Genomic DNA, 17,431 nt, shown 5'->3' on the forward strand with positions numbered 1-17,431 from the left:
TAATGTTAAAGATGTTAGTATTATGTTAAATTACATTCCAAAATTTTAGATAATGACCATTTTTGAGGAAGAACAGTTTTAGGACCTTGGATATGGCTAAGGTAATTATTTTGAAAAATTGGAAAAGTAGTACTATTCCTGATGTTAAGGATTTAATTCCAGAGATAAGTAACATCCATTTTTGAAAAGGCCATTCTATCCACTAATCAAATCACTCAGTATAATTTTGTGCCACTTTTTATAATATTTTGTAATGTTAGAGAACCATTCACTTTAAAAAAAATTTCCTTAAAATAAATTTTAAAAATTCTTTGCAATTTGATTAATCTGCGAGATATATAGCTTTCCCCTTTTCTGATAATTGTGTGTTTGTGTGAGTGTGGAAGTTCTTTTGTTAAGTTGAATGGTTTTTTTCCTTTTCCTTTTCCTTTTCCTTTTTCTTTTTCTTTCTTTCTAGTTTTATAGAAAGAAAACGAAAAAACACAGAATAAAAAAGGGACAATTATATTAAAAAATACAGCCACTCAACCTAACAAAAGCACCACTCTCTCATACCTACAAAATAAAGTTTTCTTTAAAAAAAATAAAACACCACACTGCATTTGGTAGACATAACACTACCTACTCATTCTCTCTCACACATACACACAGGAAACGGCTGGATTAGTCTGTTCAGACACATCTTTTGTCAATCTTCAGTTGAGAAAGCATTGCAGATGCACTAACTTTAATGAGTCAACTGTTTGTAGCTGGCATAGAAGCTTGGAAAAAGATGAGGTGCTTTAATCAGTAGGTTGTGCAAACTCCAAATTCTTCCTTTCCGATCATTTTAAAAGTGTGCTCAGCACAACCCTAACAATTATGCCTTTGCATCCCCTTATTATCAAAGCTTTTGAAGCAGCTGAGCCATGATCAGCCCAAAATATAAGTGGGCAGCACAGTCCATGGTGCCCTCTTCTCAAATACTTCTTTCTCTCCCTCTTTCTTTCTCTCCCCCTCTCTGTGAATTTCAGAATGTTCAGTATCAAAATAATAAAACTTTTGGGACATGGGACATTTCCCTTTCTTCTCTTTAGTTGTCATGAAACATGGAGAGGGAGGGTTTTTGACTTGCCAGCCTATGCAAATCTACTACAAACCCCTTTTTTCCTTGTTGTGAGGAAATCAAACAACTTGGAAAAGTCTCGGTTCCTGGTTTCCCCTCTCCCTCCCAACAGCTTCTGTTTCACCATCTTGAACTAGTTACATGTGCAGGCTGACAGTTAGTGCAAGGTCTGCTAAGAATGAGATAGTCCTCCCTGGTATGCAATTACAATTTTCAAGCCTTGCCCAGTTTTATTGACAAAGTTCCTTGACTGTTGCTTAATTTCACTTCCTTGCTCTGTTTTCTGCTTTGTACACTCTCAACCCCCTCCGCTGCTTAAACTCCCTGGCTGAGGTTTTAATCTCCTATAGCCAGCAGAGGGCACCATAATGTACTTTCTGAGGTCGTTCCATTCATTCAAGAATAGCTTCTTCCTTTTTCACCTGGACGTGCAAAAAGTAACATTAGTTCCATAAAGATCTTGGAGGGGGATTCTATGCACAGCTGGGACTTCAATTAGGGGAATGGCTTTGAAGAACAACCAGGAAAAAATAGACACAAGAACAGTTTTTCCCCGAATGCTATCACTCTGCTAAACAAATAATTCCCTCAACATTGTCAAACTATTTACTAAGTCTACATTACTATTACTCTTAATCCTCCCATCCTTCCTTTCACCCATCTCTTCCCACTTATGACTATATGACTGTAACCTTGTTGCTTGTATCCTTACAGTTTATATTGACTGTTTCCTAGTATGATTTGATTGCTTATTGTACTCTATGGCTATTATTAAGTGTTGCACTTTATGATTCTTGACTCTTGACGAATGTATCTTTTCTTTTATGTACACTGAAAGCATTTGCACCAAGACAAATTCCTTGTGTGTCCAATCACACTTGGCCAATAAAGTATTCTATTCTATTCTATTCTATTCTATTCTATTCTATTCTATTCTATTCTATTCTATTCTATTCTATTCTATTCTATTCCATTCTATTCCATTCTATTCTATTCCATTCTATTCTATAAAGCAAAGAGATCTCCTTGTCAGAACAGCTTCACAATTGCCTTTGGGGCAGGGGAAATAGGTGATCTGTTTTGGCTGTTCAAGGCAGATCAGCTCTCCCTCCAGGTATCATCAAGGCAACCTGCTTTGTTAGAGAGAATTGCGATAATTGGATTGCTCTGAAAGGGAAGGAGGGGTTGACTTTATGAGATGGTTCCTTTCCAAAACCAAACTCAATAAACACTGTCCATTTCTTATAAGCTCCAGTTATAGATACTCTTACGCCTTAGATTTAGCACTGCCATTCTTGTAATCAAATGTTTCATTTACAATGTATTTATACAATATTTATGCCTTGTCTCAGTCCTAATAAATTTTGGGTGAAGAATAAAACTATTGGTGATAGATCTTCTGTTTCATCCTAGTATTATGGAAAGTATTGTGGAGATTTATATAGGTATTTGTTTTCTGCCTTATGGTCAGAGGGAGCAGAGGTGAAAATCATCAGGATGGTAGCTGTTTACAGGTATTGGATGTGTAAGACATGTAAGCAAGGTACAGGATCAGACTGTATGTTTGTGACTACCAGCTGACTTATTTTAAGTTCCTGAGAATGAGCACCAAAGGTTACAAAGCAGAGATACTTCATCCCCCTGGATTTAATTAAGTAAATATGATGTCTTTTATCCAGAGACAAACAACTTGAGTAAAGCATGGTAAAGCCTGCTGAATAAACTACAGTTAGAATTTTTTTGTCTTTATTTATTTGTTTTTAAAAGCAGTTGGCCATGGGGAACTTAGTCTTCAGAGTGCAAAAATTCCCAGAACATGGGAAGAAAAATCCAATTATTGACTAACAATTTGGTTACTGCCCTATCTAGAAATGACCAAGACCTTTTACAACAGGAATGGGCAATTAATTTTGCCAAGGGGTTACTTGAAAAACTGGGACTGTTGTGGAGGGCTGGGGAATTCTGGGAGTTGAAGTCCACCCATTTTAAAGCCACCAAGATTGAGAAAGACTGATGTAGAGACATAGAAAAAGTCACTTTGGTCAGTTAAGGTGCTAGATCAGAGCAGAAACATTCTTGGCAGAAGAACATCAGCTAGCCATTCTGGACCAATCTCTCTCTGCCAGTGGCAAACTACTTCCAAACATTTGCCAAGCAAACTGCAAGGGATTCTCAATAGCCTCACCAATTGGCAACCTGAACCAGGAGCATCTCAAAGTTTAAGTACCTGAAGTATTGGAATAAGCCACTGTTACTCACTGTTACTCACTGTTACTGAATAGTCAAGACCTTGTTGATGATCCAAACTCTGTCAAGGACCCTGGAGTACTCATCTCTAATGATCTAAGTGCTAGAGCTCACTGTAACTACATAGTCAGTAAGGTCTTACTGAAGTCCAAGTAAGTTATATTGACAGCATTCCTCTGGTCCACTAATTTTGTCACTTTGTCAAAGAATGCAATAAGATTAGTCTGACTTGATCTGTTTTTGACAAAGCTAAAAAATGAGCAAGCAGTAAGCAATTTAATTCCCATTTTAAATGTCTGTAAATTAGTGGTTCTTACTGAATGCTGCTGTTGTTAGGAAGTAAAAACCTGTAGGCTGGGAAATTACATCAGATGTACAAGAGGGTGCCAAGAGAAGGAATGGGAAAGAGAAGCCATTGCAATTAATCTGAAGCATTTATATGCACAGTATTTATTTGGGAATTAAAAATAGTACACTTACCTCCAAGACGTGTCATAAAGTAACAGCTGAGGAATTGTTTTGAGAACAGAAACAATGATAATATCGTCTGTAGAAGTCTGAAGGATGGGAAACAAATGAGTTGGTAATGAGGCTTTCGGGATTGGGAGAAATTAGAAAACTAGGAAGACCGAGAGAGAAGGGAACAATGACATAGACCTGGAAAGTAGAGGCTTGTTTCCTTTTCTTTGAAGGTGTTTCAACTTCTTCTAGCAATTTGAATGGAGTCTATAATTTGAAAACTTGTCTGGAGTTCTAATGCAAATGAGTTAGGTTAGGGATAGAACCAGGGGTGGGCTTCAAAAATTTTAGCAACTGGTTCTGTGCCCAGTTGCTGGGTGGGCATGGCCATGGTGGGCATAGCCTAGTCAACCTCCTGCAACACGGCAGGGTGGGTGGGGGCATTTTCAGGCTTTGGAGGCTTTCCTCGAGCCTCTAGAAGGGTGAAAATGGCCTCCCGGGCTCTGGAAGCCCTCTGGAGGCCAGAAATGGGCCTGTTTCTGGCCTTCTGGAACTTCCAGGAGGCCTATTTTTTGCCCTCCTCAAGCCTCCACATGTGCCCTGCACATACCTGGGATCCAAAACAAGCTGCATGGAGACTCCTGGGAGGGGAGGGGCCACGTGGGTGGGCCCAGCCAGTCAATCATTGCAACTATCGGTTTGGCAAACCAGATGTAAAATCAGCATCTGGTTTTCCCGAACCGATCTGAACCGGTAGCAGCACACCTCTGGATGGAACAATACAGAAGAAAATTTGTTACATGGTAGCTAGGAGTCAAAACTTGATGACTTGACTTGATGGCATATAATCAATCAATCTCCAAATGAAATACTGGTAATAATTATTTCATCAGTTTAGTAATGTTCAGGAACTCTTCATTTAAGTAGGTACGGCACTGTCCCTTTTAGAGCTATCAGGCTGTCTGTCCTTGCATCTTGTTATATATTGAAAAATAAAAATAAAAAGGCTGACACATGGCCAAATAAAACATTCCCTTCCAGGTTTTTATTCCCAAGTATACATACAGGTTACAAAAACTCCTTCAGTATAAAAACGATGGTCAGTTGCAACTCAGGGCTTCTCCAAAAATGTGTCCATCTGCTCCAAAAAAGGACAGAGACAATAACTTTAGGGGGTGTCCTACGGGAGGGATCCGCTCGTCAGTTTAGTGTAGTAATTAAGGTGCTGCCTAGAAACCAGGAGACTGTGAGTTCCCAGTTCTGCCTTAGGCATGAAAGCTGGGCCTAATCCATCTCACAGGGTTGTTGTGAGGAAAATAGGAGGAAGGGTTATTAAGTATTTTTGCCACCTTGTGTTACTTTTAAAGCGAAAAAGGCAGGATGAAAATCTAATCCATCAGTTGGTCAATAAATAATAGAGAGGATTGCATTCTGGGAGATGGGTGGTTTATAACCGATTATGAACCACCATTTTGTGAGCGGGCAAGACTGCTGAACTGAGAAATTGAGAAATAGATACCAATAACTTAAGTGCTGCCTTGTCAAGCAGGCAGGAGGAGGCCAGCAAAAATAGAGGCAACCTTATGTAAATATATTCCTTAAAATCCTTCAGAAGCTTATGTTGAGTTGCAATGTTTGGAAAGCTGATTTGCAAAGCAAGCAAGTCCTTTGAATCTGGAGAACGGGGAAAAAAGGGAAAGAAGCAAAAGAGAAGGGGAAAGAAAAAGAAACTTCCTTTTGAACCTGTAGAGGCAGGAAATACCTCTATTTCCTTACTTGTGGCTCTACCACATTGTTTTTATTTTTTTTAAAATGTGCAACAGAAAAACATTAAGATTATACTGAAAAAGCTGTTTGTACCTTCATAGAATCTTAGAATTAGAAGGAATATAAGAGGCCATCAAGTCCAACACCCTGCACATGGCAGGGTTTGCTATACCACCCCAATAGATAAGTATCTGCTGTAAAATTGCACAGGTACATATTAGAAGAAAATTTTCAATGAACGTTATCTAATTAATATTAAATTAATTAAATTAAATTATTAAATTATTTAAATTAAAATAAATAAATTAAAGTTATCTAATTAATGAATGGTTTAAGAATAATGGCAATTAGGTAAAGAATAAGAAACTATGTAAATACTTATATCTATATTCATATCTATATTTATTTATGTATTAAGTTGAAATTGTATAATGAAAGAAATGTGTATATAGAAAGATGACAAGGAAATGTAAAAGATGTCTTGACGTTGATATAATGATGTATAAAGTTTTATTTTATGTTTTTAACTTTTGAAAACTAAATAAAATTTACTAAATTAAAAAAAAAGTTATCTAATTAATAATATTGCTGCCTTTTGGTACTTTCTCTAGCTATTTAAAATTTTAGCAGATTAATTGCAAAAAATGTACATGGCTATGTGTCTGGAATCCAAAGTGTTTATCACCTTGGTTGTCTATAGCAAGGGCTTCCAAATTTAGCAACTTTATGACTTGTGGGCTTCAACTTCCATACTGGCTGGGGAATTCTGGGAATTGAAGTCCACAAGTCTTAAAGTTGCCAAGTTTGGAGATCCTGGCCTATGGTATACAAGTGTTTGTCCTCCAGTTTTCACAAAGTAAGGAAAAGGAAGGGCTGAATTCCAGAGGGGTTGAGAGCAGTCAAAGAAGTTATTTGATCATGGGAATACCCAGACACTCAGAATCTAAAACGATCAATCTAAGAAAACAGTGGTGATGGGTACACAATTTGGAGTCTTGAAAAAACAGATTAGGGATAGATAGTTTCGAAAAAAATCTATGTGTGTGGTCACTAAGAGTGGAAAACAACCTTATGATACATAATCAATTTCAAGCCATCAGTAAAATATATCACTTTTGCAAGGCTTTTGATTATAACAGAATTTCATAAAAGCACCAGCACAATCTTCAGATACACAGTGACACACACAAACAAGAGCTGAAGCTTGCTTCAAGCATATCATTTAAAATTAAAATGATTCCAGAAAAATAATTGATATGCACTTTTTAAAAAAAGACATATATTCATTTAAAATTGACTTAACTTTTGGATAAATGGAAGCTACATTTGGAACAGACTTCATGAAAAAAAGTAGATTCAACAATTCCACCAACATTATATTACAGAAACGAAGTTGTGACTTGTGTGCCCTTGTGCTTCACTAATTGATGAAATATAAAATAAAGTTCCATTTGTGCCTCTAAAATTCAGGGAGAAACACATGGAAGAAGAAAGACTGCACCATTTGTATGATATCTCTATCAGTAGTCCCAGTAGATGTCAGAGGAGCTTATCTAGTTCATATATAAGTATATCCTTAAGCAGTTAACAGTAATAACTGCACCATGATTTCCTGCCACTCGCAGCAACTTCAGAAAGCCAGTATGCAGGAAGTGGAAATGGTAATATTGCCTTTCAAAGCGGTTGAGCCAAAATGCCACAGGATCCCAAACCAGTTGAGACTTCTGGATTAGAATCTGCCTTTAAATTTCTCAAATGTTTTCTGGTCCAGAAAAATATGCTACTGTTTTTCTATATTATTCTCAGGATGCCTGAGAATTTATTTCGTATATCTTTCTGGTGATACCTTGGAACTATGGTTGGGAGCAGAAAAAAGTGCCACATGGTGGAGTTCTTATCAGGTATTTCCTCGTGACATTAAATTGAAAGCACTAGTTTATTTGAGAGAGGGTTTTTCCACAAAAGATACACATTTATATCTACACTTCTTGTCCATCATGTTGCTAAGGAAGCACTAGGATTCCATTTAGTGAAAATTTCACTTATTATTTTGTTCTCCTTTGGGGGAATTTCTTGTTCATCAAATTAAATTAAAATAGTTTAATTCTGTAATGGCCTGAGAAATCTTATACGATTCAGATTCTTCTACTTCTTTTTATCAAACACAGCACAGACCAAACCAGTTTATCTTCTGGTTGATTTCTTCTCATTGTGCATTAAAGGCAATCCTTGACATACAACCATTCATTTAGTCACTGTTCAAAGTTACGACAGCACTGAAAATGTGGTGTTCGGAAAAGACTGAGCTGAAGTCTTCACTCTGGTCCATGTTTCCAGAGGGAACACGGACCGTTCCTATTGGCTGATGCCGTTTGACAGCCGGCTATAAAAGGGAGCTGTCAAACGGCATCAGCTGTTGTCTGCCAGCTGGCTGCCTTGTTAACGCGGCAGCTGCGGCAACCCTTTATTGTTACAATAAAGTAAAAGCTGAAGTTCACTCCGTGTTCGCGTCAGGTTATTCCGCTGCTCCACAACACTGGCGACGAGGGCGGGATACATATAAGAGGCAACCAGGCAAAGAATCTCTGAGCGAAGTCACTACAGAAAAGAGCCGAAGTCACTACCAAGCTGTATGTCACTTTAAGAGCTTACTGTCACTATTCACGAGTGTGAATTTCAACTTTCCTCGGAAGATCCAGCACCGCTGAGTCGAGATGACTTCGAACCCTGCATTCCCGCCTTTCAGACCGACAGCAGAAACATGGGAATCCTACAGAAACCAATTTGGCTGTTTCCTAGATACCATAGACCTCGTTGACATTTCCGACCATAGGAAAAAGTCGTACTTTTTAAGTTTTTGCGGAGCCACAGTGTTTGACACTGTTACGGCATTATTGGCTCCACATTCAATTACGACTGTTCCATGGGAAGAATTGCAGGAAATTCTTTCCAACCACTATTCCCCTAAGCCATCCTGAATTGCCAGGTGTCATGCTTTTAGGAGACGGATTCAGGCTGAGGGAGAGACTATTAGTGGGTACATGGCTGCCCTATGAACAGCTGCCTTGCATTGTGGGTTTAGAGACTATCTGGAAGACATGTTATTAGACCAACTAGTTTGTGGAGTCAGGGATTTAAGGCTACAAGGGCGTCTATTAGCTAAAGGGGATTTAACCCTTAAATTAGCAATTGAAAAGTCTCAAGCTGCTGAACTATCAGCACTTTCCACAGCAGAAATTCAGGGAAATCCAATTAGCCAGAGCAGCTCAGCCATCCATTACGATGAAGCCTCCACAGAAGAAGGCTATGAAGAGGCTAATGATGTAAATCGCCTCAGGAAGCAAACAACCAGTCAAAGGGAGAATAGGCCAAACCCCAATCTACCTCCACAGCCTCAGCCCATTTGTCTAAGCTGTGGGGGAAACCACCTCAGGGCATCCTGCCAGTTCAGGAATGCCATTTGTCTAAAATGCCAGAGGAAGGGTCATTTAGCCAGGATCTGTCAAGCAGGAAAGACTTTTGCCCAAAAGCCTCAGACAACCCAACATTTCCAAAAACAATTTGAAGACTGTTTTACCTGCTATCAAGCCAAGCTGACTAACAAAGGCTCTAACAAAATCAGTATTTTTGTTTCTATAGAAGGGAAACCTTGCAGGATGGAGGTTGACACAGGCTCAGCACTGTCCATCATCTCATGGAGCACCTTGAAACAACTACTTCCCAGAATGGCTAAGAAGAAGCTTCACAGCTGCCAGTTAACCCTACGTGACTACCAAGGCAGAACCATCCCAGTCATCAGAAAAGGCAAGTTTTTTGTTCAATTTCAAAATTTTAAAGGTCACTTACCTTTAGTGGTAGTGGATGGTGCCCTCCCTAGCCTGTTGGGGTTAGACTGGTTCCCTGCCCTTGATCTCCAAATAAGCGGAATCCACTCTATTACAAATGCTGAAGTGGACACCTTGTTTAATGACTATGTTGATGTGTTTAGCGCGGGTCTGGGCTGTTATTCAGGAACCCCAATATCTTTCAACTTGGACCCTCAGGCAGTACCAATCCGTTTAAAGCCTCGAAGGGTACCTTTTGCAATCCACCCCAAATTAGACATGGAGCTTGACAAATTAATTAAACAGGGTGTATTAGAGCCTGTGGACTTCGCAAAATGGGAAATCCCAATAGTGACACCCTGCAGAAAGATGGTAGCGTAAGAATCTGTGCAGATTACAAGACATAATTGAATAAATATTTACAAATCAGTGCTTATCCAGTCCCTGTTATCCAGCACCTACTACATTCTTTTGAGCCAGGAACCATTTTCGCGAAATTAGACATGTCACAGGCCTATCAACAGTTTCCTGTTGATGACACAGCCGCTGAACTACAAACTATTGTAACGCACAGGGACGCTTTTAAATGTAGGTGCCTCCAATTTGGTGTAAGTGTGGCCCCAGGAATTTTCCAATCTTTAATGGAAAGACTTCTTCAAGGATTACCAGGTGTAATTCCATATTTTGACGACATTTTAATATCTGCCCCTGACAAGTCTCAATTACTGCAAAGAGTCAGAGGAGTCCTCGATCGTTTCAGGAAGCATGGTCTTAAGCTAAAAAAAGAGAAGTGCACTATTGCCAACCCACAGGTAGAATTTTTGGGATACAGAATTGACACCCCTGGTATTCACCCAACCGAATCCAAAGTAAGGGCTATTCACAAGGACCCACACCAACTAACAAAACTGAGCTCCAGGCCTTTTTAGGACTTCTTAACTTTTACACTTCATTTTTGCCACATAAAGCTTCCGTTGCAGAGCCTCTGCACAGACTCTTGGATAAGCAATCCCCCTGGCACTGGGGACCTAAGGAAGCCCATGCTTTCTGTGCAGTCAAATCATTGCTCACATCCGATGCTGTTCTGATCCAATTTAATGAGCATTTACCTTTAGCTTTAGTAGCAGATGCTTCTCCTTTTGGCATAGATGCTGTTTTAAGTCATAGACTGCCTAATGGTTCTGAAGCACCCATTGCCTTTTTCTCCAGAACTTTTTCCCCAGCTGAGCACAACTACAGCCAAATTGACATGGAGGCATTGGCTGCAGTTGCTTCTGTCAAAAAATTCCATGAGTTTCTATATGGAAACTATTTCGAGTTGGTTACGGATCACAAGTCTCTGTTAGGCCTTCTGTCAGGAGATAGACAAACTCCTCAGATTTTGTTTCCAAGGATGACCAGGTGGACTTTATTTCTGGCTGCCTATTCCTATACACTGGTTCATCAAGCTGGCAAGAGTCTCTGCCATGCTGATGCTCTTAGTCGCTGCCCCCTGCCTGTTCCTGTGGAGGATCCTGCACCAACTAATGCTGTGTTACTGATCAACGATCTCAAACTTCCCATCACCGCCCTTGATATCACTGCCCACTCTGCCAGGGAAAAGGTAATCGCCCAAGTCCTTGACTGGGTGGGAAGGGGGTGGCCTGCAATTCCTTATGCCCCCGAATTCATGCCTTTCAAAACTCGCCAGCAAGAACTGTCTTCTTTGCAAGGCTGTTTACTTTGGGGAACTAGGGTAGTTGTTAGGGATAACATTGGTTACCTAACTTAGTTTGGCTAAATATAATATATGTTTGTTAGTTTAAATGTGTGTGTCACTTTAAACTGTAAGCCAAGTATTTGGGTGCGGTTGTAAATCACCATAAGAGGGAGCAAGAGAGCTCACTGTTCGCCGGCTTTTACTGGAATGCTGACAGAGAAGGATTGATGGTGATTACTGTGTGCGTTTGCTGAGAGAAGAAAAGAAGGTTTGAATTTGCTTCATATCTCTGACTGCAAAAGAGATACATCATTGGACTGATTGTTTGTGAGTTGAACGACCTATTTTCTACACTGGACTTTGCAAACTGAATAACCCTCGGACTGTCTGAACTTAGTGTATGACATATGGACTGCTTTGACTATGCTATAACTCTTGCTGGAATAAAAAACTATTTAATTACACAGTGTATCTGTCTTACTGATTGTAAAGCTACAACAACGCTTTATCTCACACACACTCTCTGTCTGCTAGACTGCCGTTGCACATTCTGCTAGGGTGTTGTATCCCTAACACTGGTTATGGGCCCAGGTGCACAGTCAGTCTAACCAGTATAACAGGCTTGTGAGTGAGAGTTTGTGTAGCAACACAATATTGTAAACAGAAAGCTGTGTTTTCATTAATATAGTTTTTAATATCCAGATAAATGATGGCAGGAGTCAATGTACAAAGTTTGTCTCTCATATCCAAGCTGGATGGAACAAACTATGTTTCATGGTCTATGAAATGTAGCCTACTTCTACGAAGAGAAGGTTTGTGGGATTTAATACAAAACCCACCAGAAGTAGATGCATGGGATCCGGAGGATGAGGATGATGCCCAGAAGATAAAAGAATATCAAGTGAAGAATGAGCAAGCTCTTTGCATAATAGGACTGACTCTCTCTGACCAACAGCTTGTCCATATACGTGGGGAAGAGACAGCTGCGAAATGTTGGGAGAACCTAAGGAAGATTTATGTTCGGGACAGTGTAGGAGCACATATAAATCTTACACAGAAACTGTTCAAAACACATCTTCAGAAGAATGGAGACATGCTAAATCATATAAACTCAATGAAGAGAATTTTTCAAGAACTGCATGAAAAGGAACTTATCTTCACTGAACTGCACCAAGTTTATATTATTTTGTCTTCATTAGACCAGAGCTACGATGATTACGTAACTTTGCTTGAAGTGTTGCCAAAAGATAGTTTATCTTTAACTGACATTACTGGCAGATTAATTGAAGAAGCCAGGAGACGGCATGAAAGGGATCAACTCAGAAGTGAACCATCACAATGTGAAGAAGAGAAAATATCTCCGTCAGCGTATACAATTAGAAAATGTTTTAATTGTGGAGCAAAAGGACATTTGGCTAGATTCTGCAAGAAAGCAAAAAGCCAAAGAGCCAGCCAGAATGCTAAAAAGCATCAAAAGAATAAAGAAAGCATAGAGTTAGCCATGTATAGCAACGAAACTGTGAATAGTAATTTATGGGTGATAGATAGTGGAGCATCTCACTGCATAACAAACGATAAGAAAAAATTTGTTAAGATGTCCACAAGTTCACAGCGAATATCGTTAGCTAATGGATGGAAACTTAAGGCTAAAAGTGAAGGTATAACATATTGCAATAGCATAAGAGAAAATGTAAAAATGTTATATGTACCACAACTTAAGTTTAATTTGCTTTCGGTGAGAGTTTTGGTTAAACTAGGTTATGTAATTACCTTTAGGGGAGACAATTGCATAATTGAAAAAGATGATAAGAAAGTAACTGCAACTTTAAGAGGTGAATTGTATGTGTTAAATGATAGTTTAGAGGTGGCTAACACAGTTTATGATAATGTTAAACCTCACAATGAGTGCATACATCTGTTACACAGACGTTTGGGGCATATAAATTTTAAAATGCTTAAACAAACTGTAGAACAATCTAAGGGTATAAAACTGAAACCTTGCAGCAAGTATTTGCAATGCAATGTATGTAGTGAAGAGAAAAGCAAGGTGATATCAGCAAATAGAGTAAATGGATTTAAAACAAAGGAGCCTTTAGAGGTAGTATTTGCTGATATTATAGGTCCTAAAAAACCAAGTGTGGGAGGTGCTCGATATATTCTTAGTATAATGGACCATTATTCTAGATATGGTTTCTGTTATCTAATGAAAAGTAAAACTGAAACTTATCAAAATTTCTTTAATTGGCTTAAATTCACTGAAAGAAAAACTAAAGGGAAGTTAGTTACACTTGTTACTGATAACGGTACGGAATTTACAAACAATAAATTCCAAGATAAGCTGAAGTTGGCAGGTGTAGAACATAAGAAGTCTGCACCATATAGGCCACAACATAATGCCTTTATAGAGAGACGAGGCCAAACATTACAGGCAATGGCTCGTACGATGATCTCAGATTCAGGATTACCTGATAATTTGTGGGGAGAAGCAATAATGTGTGGGAATCATATACTGAATAATGTGGTTAATTCTACTACTGGTGAATTACCATTCACATGGTGGCATGGCAGAAAACCTGACCTAAGCTACTTGCACACATTTGGAGCACCAGCATGGGTGCATATCCCTACACAACTGAGAAAGAAAGGGCAACATAGGGCAAAAAGATTGATTTTTGTAGGATATGAATCTAACCATAGATCATACAGATTCTGGGAACAAGGTACATCTAGAGTTTACTGTAGCGCTAGTGCACAATTCCTAGAACATGTAGGATGGGAGAAACTGAAACAAGATTCAAATAAGGAAGTAATTATAGAATCCTACAAAAGGCCAGAGAAAACCAGTAATAAGAAGAGAGCAATTAAAGAGGAAGTAAAGGAAGAGCATATAGGACCAGAGCAGGAAGAAATACCAGAACAGGAAGAAGTAGATAATCAGGAGCAGGTAGAATATGTAAGTCCACCTGTAAGCCCTGTAATACCTAGACATTCTACATGTGTAACCAGACCACCTGATAGGTATCAAGCCAGTATAGTTTGCCAAGTGAGTAAAGTTCCTACTAGTATAGAAGAACTTAGGATGTATCCTGCAAAGGATCAGGAGAATTGGCAAAAGGCAATGAAAAAGGAGTTAAATTCATTAAAGGAAATGAAGGTTTATGAAGAAACCAAATTACCTCCAGGTGAAAAGTCCATTGGTTGCAAATGGATATTTAAGTTAAAAACTGGTAAGAATGGGACTGTTACCCATAAGGCAAGGTTGGTAGCTCAAGGATATAATCAAACGGCATCTGATTATGATGAGGTATTTGCACCAAATTTAAAAGCTACAACTTTAAGAGCAGCATTAGTGTGGGCAGCTAAGAAGAATTATATAGTTAACCATTTAGATGTGGAAACTGCCTATCTGCATGCACCATTGCAGCACACTATATATTTAAGAAAACCAGTAGGTATTAAGGATGGTAAAAATAATAATGACTATTGGAAACTGAATAAAAGTCTCTATAGATTGAAACAATCTGGTTATGAATGGAACCAATATATTGTAAAAGAGCTAAACAATATTGGATTTAAGGCAGGTTTAGCTGATCCATGTTTATTTAAGAAAGAGACAAATGGAAAGGTATCATTATTATTGTTGTTTACAGATGATATTGCTTTAATAACTAAGACTAATAATGAAGCTAGTGAGATAATATCATTATTAAGTAAGAGAATAAAATTAAAGCATTTAGGAGACATCAGACAATATTTAGGATTGAAAATAGACAAAACCAATAGTGGATTTAAGATATCACAAGTGGATAAAATATACCAATTGCTCAAAATGTATAAAATGGAACTGTGTAAACCGGCAAAGACTCCAATGAGTCAGGAATTTTGTCGTACTGATGCTCAGAGATCAAAATTTGATAAGACTATTTATCAGTCATTAATAGGAAGCTTATCATATATAAGTAATTGGTCAAGGCCAGATATTGCATATGGAGTTAATCAACTGGCATGATTTAGTGCTGAACCAAATGAACGTCACTGGCAAGCGCTAAAGCGTATATTAAGATATCTTAAGAAGACAATGAATTATGCATTGTATTTAGAGCCAAAAGATGATTTGATTTTGAGTGCATATGCTGATGCAAGTTTTGCAACAGATATAAAAACAAGAAAATCAACTTCTGGTATGGCTATACTATTAGGTAAAACACTGATTGGTTGGAGGTCTATTAGACAGCAACATATTAGTATGTCCACAACGGAGGCAGAATTTTCATGTTTATCATTACTATGTACTGATATAATTCTGTATAAACAGTTATTATTAGATATGGGAGTAACTGTTAAGAATGCCATTGTTGTGTATGAGGACAACCAAGCAGCCATACGGTTGGCTACAAATATTGCTGTAAAGACTAGATCTAAGCACACTGACCTTAGATATTTGAATGTTAGACAATCTGTGAAAAATAGTCTGATAAGATTGGAATACTGCATAACTGAAGAGAATATTGCAGATGAATTTACAAAAGCCCAAGGTGCAGTGAGGCACAAGGAGAATTGTGAAAATTATGGGTTGAAATTGTAAATAAAGATATATATTATGATGTTACCCAAAAGGGGAGAATGTTAGGGATAACATTGGTTACCTAACTTAGTTTGGCTAAATATAATATATGTTTGTTAGTTTAAATGTGTGTGTCACTTTAAACTGTAAGCCAAGTATTTGGGTGTGGTTGTAAATCACCATAAGAGGGAGCAAGAGAGCTCACTGTTCTCCGGCTTTTACTGGAATGCTGACAGAGAAGGATTGATGGTGATTACTGTGTACGTTTGCTGAGAGAAGAAAAGAGGTTTGAATTTGCTTCATATCTCTGACTGCAAAAGAGATACATCATTGGACTGATTGTTTGTGAGTTGAACGACCTATTTTCTACACTGGACTTTGCAAACTGAATAACCCTCGGACTGTCTGAACTTAGTGTATGACATATGGACTGCTTTGACTATGCTATAACTCTTGCTGGAATAAAAAACTATTTAATTACACAGTGTATCTGTCTTACTGATTGTAAAGCTACAACGCTTTATCTCACACACACTCTCTGTCTGCTAGACTGCCGTTGCACGTTCTGCTAGGGTGTTGTATCCCTAACAGTAGTTATCCCTTCCAAGTTGCAAACCTCAGTTTTAAAGGTCCTGGATGAAGGGCATCCCGGCATTGTCAGAATGAAAGCCCTAGCTCGCAGTTATGTATGGTGGCCGGGCATGGATGCTCAGATTACAAGTTGGGTGAATGCTTGTCAGCCATGCCAAGTTACCAGACCTGCTCCACCCACATCCACTCCAGGAAGGTGGGAAGATTCTGGGACCCCTTGGTCCCGGGTGCATATTGATCTGGCTGGCCCCTTTCATGGGTGTACATTCCTGGTGATGGTTGATTCTTTTTCTAAATGGGTAGAAAAACTGACTTTGATGACCACCACAACTTCAGAAGCTGTCACTAAAGCTCTATCAAGGATATTCGTTACCCATGGCCTCCCTGACACTATCGTGTCTGATAACAGCCCCCAGTTTACTTCCTGTGAGTTTGAGGTCTTCCTAGCTAACCTGGGAATCAGGCACGCACTTACAGCTCCTTTCCATCTTGCCAGTAATGGCCTGGCTGAAAGAGCAATCAGATCTGCTAAGGAGGTCCTGGAAAGGCTTGGGCCCATAGATTGGCACTCTAGGCTTGCTAAGTATCTTCTAACCCAGCACACGACTCCCTGTGCCACCACTAATAGGTCCCCGGCTGAACTTCTCATGGATAGATGTCTGAGGACTACTTTAGACAGAGGACTACTTCCATCCATATTATGCCCCAGTCACGCCCCTAGGATCAAATAGCCAGGCAAGGGAGTTCTCTGAAAATGACCAGGTCTATGCCCGGAATTATGCGGGACACCCTTTGTGGATACCTGGGCAGAATGTGGCGGTAACTGGTCCTAAGTCTTACAGGGTCCAACTGCAAGACAGGCGCATCTGGCGCCGCCATATCGATCAACTTAGAAGGCGTTGGAGTTCGTCTGCAGATGGCCCTCAAGACGTTCCTGTGACAGAGAAACCGCCGGTGCCCGAAGGAACTTCCCGCGAATCTGACAGGAATGCAAGCCTACCTGAGCAGCCATCTGTCCCTCACCCAGAGATGCCGGAAGCTGAGACGTCAGCTTCGTCGGCACCAGAAGTTGCCCAACAAGCAGAAAAGTTCCTTCCAGCAGCAGCTTCATCAGAACCTAGAAGATCTGGCTGCCTGCGCAAGCGCCCGAGTTATCTGAAGGACTACGCATGCTC

The sequence above is a fragment of the Notechis scutatus genome, chromosome 3, assembly GCF_049901735.1.
Source record: "Notechis scutatus isolate UNSWTSFEM ecotype Mainland chromosome 3, rNotScu1.2, whole genome shotgun sequence".
In the NCBI taxonomy this organism is placed as follows: Eukaryota; Metazoa; Chordata; class Lepidosauria; order Squamata; family Elapidae; genus Notechis; species Notechis scutatus.